Source organism: Anas platyrhynchos, chromosome 3, assembly GCF_047663525.1.
Source record: "Anas platyrhynchos isolate ZD024472 breed Pekin duck chromosome 3, IASCAAS_PekinDuck_T2T, whole genome shotgun sequence".
Taxonomy (NCBI): domain Eukaryota; kingdom Metazoa; phylum Chordata; class Aves; order Anseriformes; family Anatidae; genus Anas; species Anas platyrhynchos.
The window spans coordinates 104,069,224-104,076,407 of NC_092589.1; positions in this window are offsets into that span (position 1 = coordinate 104,069,224).

Sequence of the window (7,184 nt, forward strand, 5' to 3'; positions counted from 1 at the left end):
CTGTTTTTCTGTGGGCTCTTACAAAGCAGCATGTTGTGCTTGCTTTTTGGTGTAATGCCATTGATTTTAACTCACAGCATTATATGTATATAAGCATTACATTCAGTAGAAAAGGCTCAAAGGATCAGTCTTGCTTTCTAAATGAATGAATGTTTCAATCTGTTTGGGTTTTGGTCAATCATATTAAAAGAATTGTTCATTTGTATTTTATTTCCTTAATGCACTGTTTAAAAATTACATTATCCTCCAAGATAGTTCTACGATAAACCAATTTAAGATAATGAACCTAATTCTTCCTTTTGTTTAGCTACGCTTAATGCTCCTCTGCCAGAGATAATGTCATTTTGTAGGTGGCAGCTATTAAATATAGAGGCACAGGGATATGAAACAAAATGAGCTGTCCTGTTGATAGCTGCTGATATGATTCCTCTTCTGTCCTTTATTCAAAAGTTTTGCCACACAGATTTCCTATGGAACGCACTCAAAGAGCACACCATTGCACTGGAAAGTTTATAATTATATTTTCATAACATAAAAATATTGTGGCTTTTTGTTGTTGTAGCTTTTGTTGTTGTTCTGTGCAAGTGGGATATCCCAGCAGTTGTAGATGCAGTGGCCATCCTGACAGGCAGACAAGCATGTAATATTGCTACAAATGAAACAATTACATTATTTGGAGGATAACTAGGACACTCTCACCACAAGGCAGTAAATTCCCACTTAGCTGTAAGGCAACTTTCACCCTATTATAAGGTTCAGTTGGTCAGAAAAAATTCTGATCAAATATTTTTCCTTTCTTTGAAACTTGCAATATTTCACAAAAATAGTGAACCTCCCTAAAGTCTGGTTGCCCTGCATCACCAAGACACTGTGCAGACTCTGTACAGACTCCTTCCATCAACAGAGGAGCCCAAAGATCCACTGACCCAGAATATCAGAGCGAACATCCACACAAGCTGCCTTACTGCAGGTTGTTCCAGACAATCTCAGGCCTGTTCCTCATGTGAACTCCATAGTCCTGAAAGACAGGAAAGCAGACCTTGATGTCAGTTATACCATTTTCATTCCAGCTCCCTATGTAAACTCATTTTTCAAGGGTTTCTACATCTCTGTCAGTCAGCCAGGAAAATGCAAATTTTTCATTATTTTTCCTTCTCCTTTTTTCTTTGATAGCTCTACCACTGACAAAAAGCAAGCAGGATTAATTCTTGGTGGAAATCTAATGATCACGTTATGTTATGTTAAAAGAAAATAAAAAATCTTGCTAGCCTAGTTTGGCTCATTTACTTTATGCTCTCCTCCACTTTGCTACTCTTCTGCAAATTAATATATACAATTTGAATATCCAAACATCCTTCAGTCCCTGTAACATTCTTTGCTGATATATAGGACATAACACAAGAAACCTTTTTCTGCATAACAGCTAAAAGGCAACTGTGAGCAACAGCACATTGGTAAAAGTAATATCAGATCTCATACGACTTCTGCCAGAAACTGCCAAAACAATTTGCATAGAAAGAGGGAATTATTTGTCCCTCTTAACCCCAGTAATATACATCTAAGTAGCAGTTTTCTAGGGAACATGGAAGACTTTGTCCCGTATACATCACATGGTTTTCCATCTACACAGACCAGTTTCCTTATCAAAGAACAGGCTTGATCAATGTGTGAAATTGGAAGAGCTTGTCTGTAATTCCTTGATTTACCTATGGGGTTTCACTGTATTTTGATTACCTGAGTTATGTCTTTGTCAGCTAACATAAGGACTATACTGGATGCAAAGAACAGAGGCTAAATGTTAACTGCATCTTACATGTAACAAACAGAAAAGACTAAAGGGGAGACAAGGGAAGGGGGGTGGGAAGAGAGCATAATATGTGACGTATTTCTGCAATGCCCCTGAGAGCAGCTCACAGCTGCATATCACTAAAACATTCTACTTGGTTACAGCAGTTTCTGAACTGTACTAAACTAATCCCGTATTTTTTTATAGTTTAGCCTTCAGAATTCATTTTCAAAATCAGACACATGCATGGAAATATATTGCCCTGAAAGCACTTTACATAACTGTTTCAGTAATGACTGTAGGTAACTAAAGTGATATTCACAGTGACTCAAAGCAGCTAACAAGGAATCCATTTAGAATACCATCTTTCCAGTTTCACAGGCATCCATGGAGCTATAAAAAATCTGTACTGTAATATGCTTGTCAGGTGACTAATGACCAGAATTAATTTGTTTTCACATCCCAAGATTCCTTTTCTGTTTTATCAACATTTAATTAAAACCATTCAAAACCCTTTGTAGAGTGCAAGTTGCTCCACAAATTCAACTATTATGAAGACTGTGAAAACAAGTAATAATGAACCTTGCTGCACAGTGATGTTTGCCAGAGCAACGAGATCTGGTCTTGATCTGAGCTTCTAGCTTTAGGCTTATCTACGAAAACAGCAACATTTTTGTGATAGACTTGAAGCATAGGTGAATTATTTTATTCAGGGATATAGTCAAACCAAAAATGATTGCTACCATCTCCAGTCCTAAAGAAATTGAAGCTATTTCTGTTGTCAATTCATATATATATATATATATATATATATATATATATATATATATATATATATATATAAATTTATTTGGAAGCAATAGTTCCAGTTTAAAGAGAAAAGTGAGAAAAAAGAATAAACTCATTAGGTACTAGAGATCTCCTGCTTCCATTCAATAATCATCTATGCCATGAGGTTTATGGTGAAATTTGAATGTTTGCTGTGTAAATTCCCCCCAGTGGTACTACTGAGGACATTGAATTAGCTCTCCAGAAAGCAGGAGTTTGATACAGCTCTTACAATGCTAGATGTACTTGCCCTTGTACTAACAGCCATACTCTAGCAGCATGTATCTATTTGCATCAAGGAGCATCCTACTGTAATAATGCAGAGAGATGGCTTTTGTCCATTAGAATTTGTGACTCAGGAATGTGAAGAGAAATACTTCTCAAAAGCAGCTGAGTCAGAAGCATGAAAAAAAAAGTTTTTTTTTCCAGTACATCATATTGAATGACTATGGTTAAATGATGACCTATCATTTAGAGAAGATACCTGTTCAAAATGCTCTATTTGAGACCATGCCATTAACATACAATACCATCTTTGTACGAATGCGTTAAAATGATTAACTTGTCAAGCACTCAGTCAGATACCCACTTTAAAATATCCTTTTTGTTCTTTCAGCATTATGGGAAATGAGGGAGCCAAGCTCTACGTCACTTAAGCATTTCTTAGGGTGTTCCCCAATGAAGACAAATTGAGTATCATCACCTTATACATATAAAGAGACAAACTGAGATGAGATCAATTCTCAAAGTTCATGCAGAGATGGAATGTCACCCAAATTTCACAAGTTCTCATCCAGAATCTCATCCTCCCATTTTATTTTAATGAATTAATATCTGGATGAGAAAATCCTTAACAGTTAGATTTTGCCTTCTTAATTATATGACATCACTTTGGAACTTCCTGATAAAAGTGTGATATAAAAACTGTATTATTTATATTTATATAAATAATAAGCATCCAATTTATAAGATTTTGTGCATGCATATATGCATATATACAATATGGGAAATTATATGAGTTAATTCAGACAGCCATAGCCAGTATTTATCTCATGAGATATTTATATTGGTTTTGTCTTGCACATATTGTTATAGTTCTGCATGAATACGCTTCCTACAAGCAATGGCGTAAAGTCTCAAAAGATGCCAAATTATTGCTTAAAATGTTACACCAATTCCCAACATTTGTTCCCTAGAGATAGGGAAAAGTCTGTCATTTTGTACTGCTGTCTTCTAAATACAAGTACCTTGAAAAAAACAGTGTTTCTCTGTGATTGTTGTCATGTCTGTAAAACTCATATTTCAGCATGAAGCAATAGGAGTTCTCAGTGTACAGATTAGGATTAGATTTATTTTACAAAAATGAATGCAAATAAATATTCTTGAAACAAGGAGAAAAAAAAATAAATAAATAAAAAGAGAGAATTGTTTTTGTTTGTTTGTTTTAAGTTGGAGCACTCACATATCTTTAAGTCACTGAAAGTCATCAAGTAAAGTCGGGATATTCCAAAACTAACTCAGAACAGGAGAGCAATTTACAGTTTCTTGTCAAATTATCAATTTCATATCTTCTCTAAGGAAGAACAATAATTTCTTCTAATTCTAGATTAAACAAGAAAATTACCACTTAAGTAGACAATATATTTTACATTGCACAAATCATATAATATCATGAATGCTGAAGAGTGCTCACAATCTGATTAGCAATTTTTAGCTATTCATTAACTTCTGTGCCTCTATAAAAAACAACCACACTATTTAAGTGAAATTTTAATGCCTAAGTGCCTTCTGAAGCACAGCTCTCAGCTGGGAGACAGTTGTGAGAACCATCCTCTCTCAGATGATCAGAATATCACCTTGAAGTGACACAAAGCAACAGTGGGAAAAATCTGTCCATCTGAAGAAAGTGCAAGCTTCTAAAGAGACCTCAGTTGACATGAATTTTATTCTCAGTGCTTATTTTCTGCTTTCACATAAGGACACAAACCAAAACAAAAATAGAAAATAAAAACAAAAGAAAACTTCTTTCTAGTCACAGTCAGTTTAGCCTCAAAAATCGTAATTATTAGCATAAAGTGTATTGTCCTCAAATAGAATAGGCACCAGTTTTCCAAAAAGCTCGGTCTGCACAGCAAATTGTAAATGGCTAATAACCATCATATTTTAAATAGTAAAATATTTCTTTAAAAGTTCAAATGCCTTACTGGTGTTAATGGAAAAGCTCTTTTGGATTTTATCTACTATTTCACGTGGAACTTAGTGATCTCTAACTCAGCAACAATTTGATGTATTGCTTATTGCTTTCAAACACTGCGGAAGCATTTACCTTTTCCCCTAGAGCAAACCTGGCAATTTGCAGAAATATATATCTATATTTTCCCAACCTAAATTAAACAATGAGGAGGGCTAAATAAAACTTTAAAATCATTACTTTGTTTCAGACCTTAACATTGGACAGATTGTTCCTCCTCTATAATCTACAGAAAAACCTATTCTGTTTTTCTTCGCTAGCATGTGTCACTGTGTTTGATGTGGCATGCAGCAATGGTGTTATTTCTATAAAATAGAGCTGAACTTCATTGTCCACTCAACTGCAGTTGCTACATCATGTAAATTTCAGTGAAACTTCACACAGGTACCACGTTCTTTCCTGGAGATTTACTTTCTTCTTGCTTTGTCCTTTTCTATTAATTTATTATGTTACTAAGATCATATCATAGAGCTCATATTTGTGACTGGAAAATATATAACTAATATATAACTATTATAAATACTAACAAATTGTTAATCACAATCCACGAAAATAATTTAAAGCAAAACTCTATGTCACAGTAAACTGTACACTTCTGTGACTTGCAGACAGCACTGAAACAGAAATATTTTGTTTCCCAAATATCTAATATTCCCCTAATTTCCTCCCAAATCCATGCATTATCTCCCTCCTGTAATATGAAATAGCATTTGCAAATGTAGTGGGAATATAAAACAGATTAAGAAGTGTCTTGAATTGTTCCCTGCTGTTCTGTAGGGCTGTCTTCATGTGTAGGCTCTGTCATTTTATATCTCCCTTTGTGTCTGCAAGACTGCTCGCAGACCAGGCTGCTGTGAAGGGAGGATGTTTTTTGGGTGCCATTCTGCGGTAGCATTCTGCTCTCTCAAAGCCCTTTTATGATCCATGTAATTAGTTCACACAGACTGATAAAGAACAATATCTTCAAGTCCAGGTAACTAGAGTTTGTCTTCACCCTATTAGATACTGATTTCAGCCAGTTAAGATTCCTCAGGATTTCTACAACACATTTAGTTTTGATCCATGGCCTATATAGATAGAAGAGCTTAAATCACTGATCTACGCATGGAAATGTTGTTTTAAGACAACTACTACAATTATTATAAGAAAGAAAAAAATAAATAAATAAATAAAAAATAAGAGTAATTAACCATGGAGACACCAAAATTCTCCCACAGTGAGTTTTGTGACTTCTCATTAGGAGGTTATACAGAGGAGTGAAAACTGAAGTCATCACATTTTAACATTTCATGTTCTTAATGTTCCCACATTAAGTACAGCAGCATAGATACTGCAGAAACACCGCTGGCACAGTTCACAGATCTGTTTGTACTTTGGTAAAGCTTCAAGGTACTTTCAGAAATAATTCATCATGGATAGAAATGTATCATAAGCATCTTGTGATAGATTAAAATTTCATTGCTAGAACTTTACCTTGTTACAAATACCATTTTTATTTTTTTTCAAAAATGAAATTTTAACAGAAATTGTTTCACATTCATTTTTAATTGATTTCTTCAACATTTTTCTGCTATTTTCTACTGAAAGATTGTTAACTTTTGGAAATTCATTATTACTGGGTCTACTGAGCAGTGACTCCTTTCTAAGTTCACATGACTGAAAATAATTTGTTTCTAAATTGCAGAAAAGTCTCAAAACTAACAAACAAACAATAAAAAGTGACATGGAAAATAACATGAGAAAAATGCTAACAACTCTGACATGTCTTTCCAGACTGAGGTTTTTCTTCTGCATGAGATAGACAAACATTAAGAGTTCTGATAGGCTTTAATATTCAGATTCATCAGCTTCCTGAAGGTTAGAGTCAACCTGATGCAGGAAGCAGTTACCAAGGAGAAACTGTGATGTCATTTGTTGGTCTGCATGACCAACATGTCTCATCTGTTGTGAGCTTCTGCAGCAGAAATAGTAGTGCAGTGCACTTGGTTATCAGAGGTTTTCACTGAGACAGCCCCAGAGCAGCTTCACAATGAGCCTGGCTCGGGAAGTTGGATGTTAGGACAAGATATTCTGCTCTCAGCACAGCGATAGATTACAACTGCAGCTCTTATTAAAAAAAACACCATTGAATTGCTGAGATCTAAGCATTTTGCTTGTTCTGGCAAAAAGTCAGTGGGTGAAAGTAAAATTGCCCACACACACCCTTCCATTGTTCTGTTTGGAAACCTTCCATTGCTTAACAACCCTTTTTCTGTGAAAGGGGAGAAATGGTGAAAACAATAGCCCTATCTGAGGATTCAATAATACTCATTATTTAAA